The sequence below is a fragment of the Ixodes scapularis genome, unplaced genomic scaffold (assembly GCF_016920785.2).
Source record: "Ixodes scapularis isolate PalLabHiFi unplaced genomic scaffold, ASM1692078v2 PGA_scaffold1__304_contigs__length_218370807, whole genome shotgun sequence".
Taxonomy (NCBI): Eukaryota; Metazoa; Arthropoda; class Arachnida; order Ixodida; family Ixodidae; genus Ixodes; species Ixodes scapularis.
The window spans coordinates 69,199,964-69,214,541 of NW_024609846.1; positions in this window are offsets into that span (position 1 = coordinate 69,199,964).

The following is a 14,578-nucleotide window of genomic DNA, read 5'->3' on the forward strand; positions in this document are numbered from 1 at the left end:
GCAATCGTATGTGATAGATAATATATAATCTCTATAGAACAAAGCATCTTGATTCATAGTTCGTGACTACTCCCGCTTTACGTACAGTGTAACCCCTATAAAGATATACAAGAAGGAATCTTGCGCGTCAATTATTTATTCAAATCTCTACCATTTATTTTTGACTATTATGGGTGGTTTCTTTTTTACGATCAGCTTTCCACATTTTTCCACGTTTAGACGATCTTTTTTTTAAATTAACACCATATGCGCACGAGCTAACATGATGAAACAAATTACAGGAGGACACTTGACACTGATTACGTGTAGGAATGCGAAAGCATTCGTATACGTAGGGTACTCCTACAAGTTATGCGCCCCACTATCCTCAGCAGAGGTTGGCTGGGCAGCCTCTGCGGAGGCCGTCCGGCCGAGCTCTGGGTACAGCGGTGGGTGTGCGTGGCTACGGCGGCGCGCGAGAGCTGCAGCACTAGCGTGGGGTGGCGGTCCTTGGAATTATCTGGCGCACAGGCCGTGCCGCAGCCCTTTTAAGAGCTGTTACGGCGCGGAGAGAATTTTTCTGCTGTTTTTTCTGCGGTTACAAAAAAGGCCGGCTCTGCTCCGTGGGACAGTTAATGCTTTCGCATCGAAAGTTGCCTCTTCTCCTTGCCACAAAGAACCACCTCTTTTTTTTCTATTTTCTAAGAACAAGATGACGACCTCAAATGCAAATCACAAGAAAATAAATAAAAATGATTAAAAATAAATGTTAAGAAATAAAAAGTGAAGAATAATAAAGAATTCTCAACTGCTGGTGCCTAAGAGAAATTTTGGTAAAATACTCAAGCTCCCTTTGTGAGATACCTAGTTAAAGATGGCCTGCTGAAACAGTTTTCAATGTGTCCTTCAATGCTTGCTGCCTCGATAATCTCCCTGGTAAGCTGATTTGGGCTCCTTCCCTGCACAGTGCAGTTGCTCAAAACCCCAGAACACCCACAGTCCCCACAGTGTAGTCTCAAATGTTCAGAGTTGGCATTGACGACGTTTTTGGCATGCTCACGAAGGCGATCATTCAGACACCGACCAGTCTGACCTATGTACACTGCCCCACAGGAAAGTTGGAAGGAATAAATTGAGCTTCTACACATGGAACAAAGTTAGTTATGTGCTTCTTGGTTGAATTTCTGGTGTTATTTGACTTAAAAAAAAAAAAAACACCGTACCTTTTGTTCATTGAATTTCTTTTCACTACTACGAAGATGGAATGACCTCCAGTCTTTTAACAACAACCAGAAGCTACTTACAACAGTGTCATTTATTTTACTAAATAAAATTGCTCATATTGAGATAACCTTTGGGATTATTATGATGGCTTACAACTATTTAAGATCCTGACGAGGTTTTTGTTTTGGACAGTAATTCGCAGTGTTTTTTTTTCTTGATTGGGACATTTCCGGAATAACCTTTAAGTAAAATTTAAAGTGAATACATCGCTTACTGTTTGGCTTCGGCATCATGTGTCTACATTAATTAGATACATTTCCTCCACAAATATTTATAGAATATATTTAAAGATTATAAACAATGTGACGAAACACTTCGGTTTGCTCCCACCGTTGAAATCTTGCTTCCTTTTCTAGAGATAGAATGTATATCAGATCTGGAGGGCTAGTCTTATAATTTATATATCAAGAGCTGCCAACGTCACTCCCGTAAAATAACAAACCTCTAGCTTTATTTCAATATAATACAAAATACATTAATATTGAGTTCAACAATTATTTAAAACTCAGTAGACCGTATTTGCGTAATTTAAAAATAAAGCACTGTTTTTGCATCAGGCAGCTTGATGAGTCACTGAAACTGCAGATTAAATTGACAAACCTTGGTACTTTTAGAAAATATATTTCACCGTATGGTAAGGTTTCCAATTCCGCTACACAAAGATCGAGTTTTGTATTGTAATTTTGTTTTACCTTTCTTACAGTATTGTTACTGCTCTGGTGGCAATAAAATATATAAAAAAGGCTCCTATTTCTTGTCTCTTTTGTCAAATCTAATTTAATATTGAACGTCCATCGCGAAGAAACACACACGCACACACAAAAAATAAGATGAAGGCTACGTTGCCAAGTTAAAATTCAAGGGGCTTATCACGAAACGACGCGTTGAACGACGTCGTTTTGAACCCTAAGCACGGTGCTTCCTGACTTATATTTCAAACAGCTAAAAACAAGGAAGGAGCGCCATGACCGCAAGTGGTGCAAAAATGCGCGAGAAGAATGCTGAATCAGAAGGAAATAGTTAAAACGATAATTCAATTGCATATTGTGCATTGTCTACTACAGGTACTTGGATAGATTTCTGGGCAGTTGGTAGCATTGCAGAAATATTTAAGAAAAGCAACCAAGCGACACACTAGACCAAATTTATCTTCACTGCGTGAATGCAGTGTTCTAAAACGTTTCATGAAGATACAGGGATGTCTTCAACGCATTTAGAAGATTGCGTTTGGTAGGTAGTTTTTTTTAGCTTGTGCTTGATGAATTGGGTTTTTTTATTTTCTAGTCGTGTTTGATAAGTAATCACTTTTAATTCCAGTTGCTGGATAAATAATGTGTATATTACATTTCAGCTATGTCTCACGCACGATTCTTTGGCGAAAAAAAACAAAAAAAGATATCTGTTATTATGACTGACGACAATTCGATCTATTAAAATAAAGAAGAAATACCGACTCTTAAATAAGGTTGTTTAGCATCGTTGTTGCTCTGTAGAATTGATGTTCATGAGTTAAACTCTGCTAAAAATATATAATTTTATTCATTGTTTTTGCTGATGCTAAAAGTTCAATAGCCGGAGATCTCAGTCTACCGCCTGGCATGCATTCATCTTGAAGTAACAGTCGGGGAAACTAAAGTTTGCTCTTGAGGACGGCCATTGCTTAATGAATTGCGTATATTTTATTCCTTTTGGTCTTCTACTATCGAGCAGTTTTTTTTTCATATTCAATCGTGTAACAAACTAGACGTAATGTGACAGCAACATAATTACCTCTCAAAACAGCTTCTTCCAAAAAAAGGAAACAAATAAAAAAAACTTCTGTCACTTAGATTAAGTTTTTAATGTTAAAAACAGTTCGCATTAACGACCGTATAATTAGTTTAACTAAAGAGAAGCAGCATGTTTTTTTAACTCCGATGAAAAGCTGAAGAAGCTCGAAAACACTCTAGAATAATCTTTCGAAATTCACATATTAGCAACTTTTAGAGGGTCAGAAATTTTGTGAATCTTTATTTTTTATATAACATCTCAACTTCACAGATGGTAACCGAGCCCGTAGCCGTAGGCCTTCAGGCCGTGGCCGTAACGAAGACCGTAGGCTCCTAGACCGTAGCCGTAGCCGTAGGCGGGAACGGTGTGGTGGAGCTTAGCCACAGCCGGGACGGTGTGGACAGTGGCAACAGCTGGGGCCGTGTGGACGGTGGCGTAGCGGGCGACAGGGGTGGCCACGGGGTGGAGGGTGCTGTACCTGTCCACGTGGGACACCTTGGACACCGTGGCGCCGTGGTGGACGGAGGTGACGGCCGGGGCAACGGCTACAGCACTGCTGTAGACTGGGGCGGTGTAGCCGTAGAAGGGGCTGACGAAGCCAGCAAAGGCACAGCTGGCCAGAGCCACGAGAAGACAGGCACGGATCTAAAGAAAAGTTGACTGTCGGTTGAGCGTCTGGTGTCTCTGCTGTAGATTGAAAATGTGGCCAGTGCAGTACGACTAATAGCCTGGGCTCTTTAACGTACATTATACATTAGTGGAACACGACTGCTCACCAATATGATGCTCATCCAGATCAAACTGGGGATAGGTGGGCATAGGTGGGAATTAAATCCAAGATTGCTGGGTTTCTGCAGCATGAGCTTTCTCTCCACGTGCTTCAAGCTGTGGTGCGCTAACAAACTTGGCCACCGATCCCCCGTTTATTATAATACCTATCTCCAATTAAAAGAACGTCTGCGTTATATGTGATAAACCAGTCTTTTTGGGACATCTTAACGTGTATGGAATTGACTTTTCACGTAAAGGCCCGTTCACACTCTTGCGACCGAGTACGACTGAGAGAGACGAGATCTCTTACAACTTCTTAAATGTTTCTAGAATGAGGGGACACACACTGACATTGTGGCGCCATCTATGCGGTGACCCTAGAACTGCATTTCACAAAAGCGAAGGTTTTGCGGGATTTCCGAGGTCAAATGTGCGTAATACTCATAGAAAGGCTCGTTTATAACATTGACAAAAGTTTTTCGAGCCAAAAAAGAAAGGATATTGCGCGAGAAATAAAAAAAATATGCCGGACCGCCGAGTTTACACTGCTTCCCAATAGATGGCGCCGGTGCGTTCTCTGGTTTAAGAAGTTTTAAGGAACCCAGGTTTAAGAGGTCGCAAGCAGTCGCAAGAGTGTGAACGGGCCTTAAGGGAAATTAGTATTGCGTAATACAGGCAGCGCGGGATGTATGACACGCGAAAGATTTAGAACCGCACAGCAGCGAATCACGATTGACTTGAATGTCGCAAATGATGCGCGCACATCACAGGTCCCATTTTGGAAGCCCAATCTGCGAAATTTGAACCTAAATATGAGCATATTTGCGTGCATTTACCGATTACGAGTTTTGAAAATCGCTACTAATGGCGAGAACGCGCGGGGACAAGTTTACATTATCTATTTAATTCATGTTTAGCAGCTAGGAATAGCGCAAAAGAGAGAATCATTTGCAGTTTTTGTATGGTCTGTCTTAACACTGGTCTCAAAAACACCCGTGAAATGTTTTGCGGGGATAAAAAATATTATAAATATTGTTTATTTATACTTTATATAATTAGTCAGCTTCTGCCTCCGCATTAGAAAATAAAAATTACCAGGGCAGTAGGAAAGTTAACCTGCGGCCTTCAGCATGCAATGAGTAGTATTGATTACACAAATACACGTGAAAACTGAGAGGCCTGAGATTGAAAGTTATGACGCTTGAAACTACAACGGGAGCTACGTTTCAAACTTTTCTCAGCAGAAGTAGCATGCTTCAACACTAAGTACAGCTTCCAAAGACGCATGACTAAGGTATACTGAGTGCTAGTTGGCCAAATGAAAAGACGAACTACGACCGTGTTACCGCGTGTGCTAAAAAAGGCTATTGGAGTTTATGAGAGGTAATTGTTGACTTACGGCGATCATTTTGGTTGTTGTTGAGCTGTCGATGAATAACGACTGGTGAAGCTAAGACATTTGCTACCCTATTTATATGATGTAGCTTAAGGAGAGTGGAGAGGGTGCTTCCAGCAGATTGGGACCCAGACACTCCCCGGAGACACCGTTAAACAGTAAACAAATATAACGATCATAACGCAAAGTATGTCCCATTCGTTTACGCAGGGCGCTGGATATAGCAGAGCCCTTGGCATTGAAGAAAGGCTATCCCCGAAATCAGGTTCGCTAATCTATGGAACGTAGCAGAGGAGAGCTCTCCAGCTGTCACCACTTCCACTTGGGTTGGGCGGGTATTTCCCTGAGCTTATATGAGCGATATGGATCTTCGAAGGTATGTGCGCTCAGTTTCAAGTTAATGTATTTTTTTCTACATGCGTGACATGCATAGATTTTTCTTTCTACTTACTCCACGCTCCGCGCGGACATAACTGTACTAAAAAAAAAGAGCTAAATGTTTTCAATTATTTTTATCCTTCAGTGTGAAGAGTGCAGTTTCCGCACATTGGTGAAGCCTGCGTGAATTATTACGCCACGAGTTCAATCCGTTTCCTTATTACTGCCGAAGTGGTTTCTTCTAAAATCTCTTTCATCCGGAGCTTAACCTTATTTCTTTTGGCTGCGTTGACTTTATGTGTATTTTTACGTGGCTCGTGAGCTGTGATTTTCTAGATTGCATCGCTTGTCTGACTAGTTAGTTTCTGCAGAGCCTGGGACCAACCGCTCTCACGCTCTTCCCTTTATATAGCCTTTTTCGTCATTTAAATATCCGCCTAAACAGTCTCAGTTTAACCGGCGGCTCGATGACCCTGAAACATATTTTCACTTTAACTGAACCTGTCAAATTGACCAAAGTCGCAGTTTGGTTTAATGCTTTAGTTAGGTTCAAATTATTTCTCCTGATGGATGTTTCAGTACGTCATAAGCCCGAGGTCAGTATGTGCATCTCAGTTCGACTGCAAGGTCCACTTCCTTATTAAACACTGTTTATAGCGTGCTATACTCTTTGGTTTACAAAATAATGTTTTGATTAAAATGTACTAGAGAAACATTAATAACCTATCATAATGTTTTTTTTCATGCATCTCCTATATAACGACTTAGACATTAATGTCTTTACGACGATATCGTCTAATGATTGACGCTACGGTTGGGTAGTGATTAATATTCGTGACTGCAGAACGTTTACTCAACACTTTAGCAGAGCCGGGTCATTTTATCGCGTGACTAAAATACGCAAAGGACAAGTTAGAGAACAGAAGGGACCAGGTAACAGGGCCTTCCTATAGCAGTAGTGACAGCGGTCGCCTTGCCTCCTCAGAAGTTAAAAAAAATGAGGACCGACACCTGAGGCCATGACACAAGGCTCAAAACACGCTATAAATGGCGTACCGCTGCACATTTCAAATCGAAATATTCGCTCGCCTGATGTAAATAAAACAAGGCTAGAATACATCAGTTTGTAAATGAGCCAGCAGTCTACCAGCTTTGCTATATGATAATTGAACGACTAAATGCGTCAAAACTGAGATATTTTGTTGCGAAATAAATTCTGGATAGCAAATGTACTCCGTCGTAGTATGGCTTTGAAATGACGCAGCATCAAGCGCCGCCATTGGTGTAAATGTGACGTAGTGCTGTTTTTAGTTCGACCCGAACATTGAATAAAGTAGCTGACTGCCTGCATTGTGCACCGTTTTTCTATGCACGAAAGAGTACATTTGTATTATTTAATTTTCGTGTATCAGGCAGCATCTTACTGCACGTGCTCAAGCGAATGACGCAATTACTTAGATCAACTAAGGCGCGGATCGAAATTGCTCATGATATCAAGGACAGCGATTTTATTCGTAATCGCGGTCGTATCGACGGCTCTGACTTCCGTTTTTCTTGAATAAATCATATTTATTAGAAACCGTCGGACACACGTCGAAGAAAGTTTTTTTTTTTTATGGGGTTTGTTTGCCACCAGGCCTGATAGTTCCAGTTATAAACAAATCTACGGTTCGATATTTCTTTCGTTGAACTGCCTGTACAAATTGGAAGCCTTAAGACGAAAATGATATTGCGTCTGTAAGAACATTGTACCCGTAATATCAAATTGTTTTAGAACGTCTATTGTTGTAAATTATGTTTGTAACTTTCTTCCAGCAATTGACCAATTGCGAAATCCACAGTTTTAATCAAGACATAAATAAAACTGAAAAGAAGAAAAACAACAACAGTGTTACTGTTATGGTTTCATTGTAGTCTTCGTCAGCAATTTTTTGCCTTCATAATCAACTTCTGCTTACATTAATTGAAGAGCTTGAAGTTAATCCCTGTTATAGTGCGTCATTATGTCAATGATGTCATTTAATCTGAATCTGCATCCTAGCCTCCGCTATGTTCTCAATGCGTTACATATGCCAACACGTGATGCTATCGCCAGCGTGGTTACAATTACGTTATGGAAGGCTATTAATGATACTTTTTGTGTTTTATGTAAGGAGTAGCGTGAGAATACCAATATAATCAGATGTTATAGAAACAGCTTAGTTTTTTTTTTTTGATCGGGTTATTTCATTTTCACTGTACTGAGGAGCCGTTCAAAAGTACTTCAAAGTATACTCTTCAAAAAGCCCGTGCGTCAACTTTCCCGCAAAACACTCGGAAAGCCGATCACCGCAACTTACGGGGGCAGCTCAGCGAATGACGATGCCGAAACATCTGTTCATACCAAAAAACAAAGTGTGAGTTGTGACATTAAGCAATGCAAATCGTCACGCGTGCATTGCTTAATGTCACAACTCAAACAGCGTTTTTTGGCCTAAACATATGTTTCGGCATCGTCGTTCACTGAGCTGCCCCCGTAAGTGAGGTGATTGGCTCTCTGAGTGTTGTGCGGGAAAGTAGACGCACGGGCTTTTTTATAGTCTACTCTCCAAGCAGCAATTACGTTGGCTTGCCTGGTGCTCGTTTTTATTAGAAAATAGCTTGCAATTTTATCTTGGTCCAGGTTCGTGGCCGTTGTGCTGCTAGTATTTTTATTATCTTTATAGACTAAACAATACTAAAAAGGACAATACATTTTGGATTATGATTTTGATTTAGAGGTCATAAATTTTAGTTAAAACCACAAATAGCAGATCTTTTGCTCACTCACATTATGAACAGCAGAAATTGTCACTCACGATTGCAATTGCTTCGACTTCCAGTGGCAGTTGTCGGCTGTAAAAGTATCCGCCTCCTGCAGGGTTTTAATGACTATTTAGGGTTGGTTACCGGTCATACAGAGCGTCTGGTATAAAATGTCAAGTATTAAGAACTCCAGTGATATAAGTTTGAAAATATTCATTGATAAATTATTGGTACTTTTCAAAAATGGTCATTTTGTTCAATTTCGGAAGCACCAATAAGTGTGTTTTCGCGATCTTGTAGCGATATTGACTGCGTGCGGTAGTCTCAGTTTAAAAAAAAAAAATTAAGGGCCGGTTGCACCAACACCGCTTAGCGCAAAGCGGAGCTTAGCCGGGAACCTAAACTTAGTTTCGGTTTCGTTCGGTTGCACCAAAATCGCTTATCGCTAAACCTAGCACTAAACTACGCTTAACTTGAGCGCTCGACATTGGGCGCTTTGCTTTTGGTTGTTTCTTAATCCTGGATTAAAAACATGGCGGCTGGTTTGTCGCGGTCGACGCGCTGGACGAAATTGGTTGTGCAAAGTGTTTTAGGCTACATCAGCGTGAGAGGCTCGACAGAATGACCTTCGATTGTGACAAGGATGCAAAATATTGTCGCGTGAAGTGTTTATCGACCCCTTTTTTCAAGTTGGCTTTCCACTCTCAGGGCGTGTTATCCCTAACCGAGATACGTACACTCTTAGAAAAAAGGGTATGGATAGTCCTCCCTTAGGGGAGGAACGGTCTTGTAACCTATGTTCCTTTAGAAAGGGAGAAACTTTCGTCCCTGAAGCAGGGGAGCAAAGTTCCTCCGTCGCTTGCATCTCAATATGGCGGCACGAATAGAGCAAATCGAGCCCAATAAGGCTTGACGAGGACGCTACGTCTCTTGTGCGGGACGAGAGCAGCAGCAAATAAAAGCGTAACACGAGCTTTCCGCAAGCTGTGTTTATTTCCGAAGCCAGATTCCCCCCACAGGTACAGAAACTTGCGTTTCGAAAGCAGTTACTCTGTCTTCTCGTCGACAGCACTGCGATGTTAAACGGAGACAACCGATACCCAGTTACTTTGCGTCTTACCTTTGGTGTTCCTCGAGTCACAATTCCTTCGTCAACCGCACATCACGGAGAAGGGCAAACTCAATCCGCGAAACCAAAAGCCGCTCTCGAAAGAACAAACTCGAAGCACTCGAAGCCGCTGTTTATCGCGTAGCGTGAAAGGTTAAATCGCTAGCCACCAGATGGCGGGGTCAAGCAGAGTAATTGCAAGTAGCTAGGCTAGGTGGCGCTAGATACGGCCCAATTCATGTTTTTACAAAAAAAACAATTAGCTATTTTCAGACCAGTACTGCACTTGGGGATCCTCTACTATACACACATTACGCTTATTACAAGCATCAGGTGAACATATATTGAGCATGGACACGGAACACACAAATATCAATACAGCGGAACACCACACTAACCCAAACACTACACCCGTGCTCTGCATTTCCGTCCTTTATACTGGTCATTTTGAACGTACGGAACTTTTCGGTGACACCCTAAGCAATAAAAAATATTCCCAGCATGTTTATTTTTTCCCAGCAATGTCATACCTCTGAGAGTATTTTGAATGTCTCAGGGGATGAATCTCTTATTAAAAAGTAAACGCTCGATCATGCCGTAATTATTTGAAAGCCAATAAATCAAGCCACTCCAATGCGGTTCGAAGCCATGAGTTTGTTTCCCCACACGGCACGTCGTAGCCTGTATTTCTATTGGTTTTTCTATTTGTGCTGTTCGCGCAAAGCTGCAATTGCCGTCTTGAATTAATCTCTGTAGAGCGGATATTCCCTCAGCTGGAAGTGATGCTTCACGGTCTGAGAAATCGCTTTTCGATCAACTTGAATACAGTCAAAGCCGCGACTTGCGGCAGTTGTTAAGTGTACGGAGCTACGCCGTGGCGAGCCCGAAAACTTCTAGCGCTCATCCCAGCGCGCAACTTGGAGGGTAGTCTCTCCAGGAACCGTAGTATATTTAAACAGCAAAGTAAAGGGTAGCTTTTTTTTCGATTTTACCTACTATTGTTTTTTAATGCCGAAATTCCCTACTGTAAATATACGTACTTTCCGTCACGATTTTGTACTGTTCAGTCCTTGCCCCATAGCGCAATCCCTCTCGGGGACGAGACAATTCCGACAGTCACATTGGCCACTGTACGATAGGAGCTTCTACTGTTCAGACCAGCGTTCCAACATGACTATCCGAACGTTGATCGATTGCACGTAATCCCTCAAGTGGTATTAAAATTTTTAATGTAAAGCGGAATGTCAACCTGCGACACCCCGCCCCCTCCGATCACGGCCCGACCAGCGGCATCAATGCCCGACAGTTTACGATCTCATCTTGTTACACCACTGATACGCGAACACACGATGATTTTGGGGGTTTAATGGCGCAAGAGCTACGAGGCCATCTGCGCCAAACGATAGTAACAATGAGCATGCTTTGGTGAGAGGTTTAACAAAGTGCAATCTAGGATTTGGTTAAGCTATATTTGGTATAAAATGCCAATGGTAGTAAGAAAGTCTACTACCCTGCTAAAAGGGACTATGGGATTCTCCCCCAGCAGGAGGGCCCGATGAAACGGGATCTGTTGTTGAAACAACTCGGGAAAATAAATACGATGCTTGGGCTCCAGAGCGGGACAGGACCCCAAGATATGTAAAATTGTAAGAGAATCACCACACTGATCACAAATAGGAGGATCTTCCCCCAAAGTAGGTACTTATGAGTGATGAAAGAATGCCCCATTCTCAGACGGCACAGCAAGGTTTCATAAAGACGACTCTTGCATGAAGAGCTTTCCCAAGCTCCAAGAACAGGCTTTGTAACGTGGAGCTTGTTTTCGCACTCCCTGTCCCATTCCAACTGCCAACAACGAAAAAGTGATGACTTTACTAAAGGCTTTATATCCTGATATGGTAAACAGAAAGACGATTGGACAAGGTTTCCCACAGACCCTGCAAGCCTGTCGGCCTTCTCGTTGCCCTCTATGCCAACGTGACTAGGTACCCAACAAAATGTTATGCTTTGACCATCATGTAGAGCAGCGTTGAGTTTACTCTGAATTTGTTGTACAAGCATGTTTTTAGTGTCTTTAACAGAGCAAACTGCAACAATCACACTTTGAGAATCAACAAAAAGAACAGCCCTAGTTATTTTCTTATGTAGAATGTAGTCTATTGCCTTCAAAATGGTGGATACTTGGGCTAGTTGGTGGTTGCTATACATAATTAAACAGCGCACAAGGAGAGGGACAGAAAAGGAAGACAGAACAGGCAAGCGCTGACTCGCAACTGACGATTTACTATGAAAAGGAGAAGGAAGAAAACTACACACATGAACATATATCGGAAAAGAGAAAGATATGAAAAAGCTAATAAATTAAATAAAATTACACCTAAAATAATTATAGCTGAAAAGGAAAACAAAATAAAATGAAAATCAATCTCTCAAAGTCCTAGGCATGTCCAGTGCCGGCACTCCGAAGCCTTGACCATACACCTATTTGTGCGCAGCTGCCCCCATAAACTCATACTCGCTGTCTTGTAGTGTTAATGATGGCTGGCTCACACATTTGGATTCGAGCTTTCTTATCCAAAAGGCTTCCACTATTTCTCTTGTTGTTTTTTCTTTATGGGAAGCTAGAACAGTTGTTGCACAAAAATCTGGATCACATCCACAGGTTCTGCAGTGGATGGCTAGGTGGCTTCCAGTGGTGGTTTGAAGAGACTGTTTATGTTCCCTCAAGCGGTCGTTGAGGCAACGCCCAGTCTGTCCGACATAGGTTTTCCCGCAGGACAGAGGAAGATGGTAAACCACTTGTAGAATGCAAGACACAAAGTGCACCTTGTGGTTTTTCATGCAGCAAGCCCTGCTGTCATTGTTCTTGTCCACAAGCGTGCAAATTCTACCCAGTTTGTTTGGGGCTGAAAACACCATGGGCACGTTGTATCTATTGGCAACATTTTTTAAGTTGTGCGACGTCTTGTGGATGTATGGTATAACTAGTGGTCGGATATTGGTAAGGTCTTTGCTCTTTTTTCTTTTGGTCGATCCTTTACAGGTTTGTATCAGAGTGCCCGCAACTTCACTTAACATGGCTGATGGAAAGCCGGATCTTGAGAGTTTGTTTACTTGAGTGCTGAAACTCTGTTCGATGGTGTGGTGACAGGATTTTTTCAAAGCTGAATACATGCACGAACTGGCTATCCCTCTTTTTATTAATTTTGAATGGGCAGATCGGTAATTAAGAATTTCGTTTTTGGAGCGTGGTAGGTAGGACCAACAAATGTGGTGATCTGAGATTTTTATAGATAGGTCCAGGAACTGCAGCACATTTAGAATAGGTTGTTCATACGTAAAACTCAGACCTTTACCGCTTCTGGAGAAAACACTCAGGATTGTATCTATTAAGTCTTCTGTTTGTTCTTCTTGGAGGATAATAAGAAAGTCATCAACGTACCTGAAGACTTTTATAATAGACATAGTGCTCAAAAGCGGTGCGAGGATCATGTCTACGCCTCCCAGAAAGATGTCGCTTAAGATGGGAGCAACACATGACCCAATGCACACTCCGGACCGCTGTAGGTATGAAGAATCTTGCCATTTTACAAACAAGGCTTTCAGATAAAAGTCTAGTAGCTCCATGAAGCTTTCCGTTGAAGTACCACTCGAATTCTGAAACTTGATTTCTCCTGATTGTTCAATAGTTGATTTGACTGAAGCCAGGAGAGCATCCTGTGGAATGGAGTAATACAGGTCCACCACGTCTACGCTGAAGGCTCCTCTCTTCTGATTGGTGTCACTCTTCAAAAAATCAATTACCTCCTCGGAGTTGTGTATGAGGAACGGGTCAACTATGTTGAGGCTAGAGAGGTGAGTCTGGAGATAGAGGGCGATCTGTTTCTGCCAAGTACCCCTTTCTGATACAATGGCCCTGAAGGGACATGCATCTTTGTGGGTTTTTGCACTAAAAAATATATCCAGGTGCAAGCCCTCAGCTTTCTTTATTTTTACCGCCAGCTGATTGAGACTTAGCTTTTGACAGGTGGCATATGCTCTTTCCTTGATCTTTTTCAGTACTATGTCTACAGGCTTGAAATTTTTCATTACAGCAGCGTTAGCCTTTTCATTGTACATACCCTCGGGCATGACGACAAAGCCTTTTTCTTTATCTGAGAGCAGAAGTTTCTGGGAGTTTTGCCCTAAATATCTGACCACGGGTCTGACTTGAATGGGCTGTCTTCCTTTCTTGATGGAGCTTGTGATGACGTTCACACATTCTGAGATGCATCGGGGACGATCTGCTTCTGGAACTTTGAAGGCTACCTTCCTTGCCAAGGTTAGTAAAGCAGGTGGCTGTAAGGTGGGTTCCACGGAAAATTTAGGGCCTAGGTCTAAAGTTTTCCTTACAGGAGAAGGAATACTAACGTCGCCCAAGATGGTTGTTGTCCCTTTGACGGCAGTCAAGTTTCTCTTTTTGCAGAGCAGTTGGGGAAGAATCCCCCGCCAGAGAAATTCAGCAACTTGTCTCTCCGAATTGCTCATGTTGTAGAACAGCCTTCGTTGTTGGTTCTCGGTGCCTCCACGAGCAGCACAAGCCACTCTAAGGCATTCCTTGAAATACCTTTCTTGCCGCCAGTACTCGGAGCGAAGAATCCGACACAGTCTTCTTGCATGGCCTGCTGACGGTTGTAGCATACCGCACAATCCATGGAGTTCCACTGGACAGAGGCCCTTCTTGATGTGCCAGGAGGCCACTCTGGCACTAAACATGCACTGGGCCGCGAGGTTGACCAGATGAAAAATGTTACTGAAAGGGGCATATTTACATGTGAGAGGAGGATAGAGGCCCGATGTACTAGAAATGAACTTCAAAATGGTGGATACTTGGGCTAGTTGGTGGTTGCTATACATAATTAAACAGCGCACAAGGAGAGGGACAGAAAAGGAAGACAGAACAGGCAAGCGCTGACTCGCAACTGACGATTTACTATGAAAAGGAGAAGGAAGAAAACTACACACATGAACATATATCGGAAAAGAGAAAGATGTGAAAAAGCTAATAAATTAAATAAAATTACACCTAAAATAATTATAGCTGAAAAGGAAAACAAAATAAAATGAAA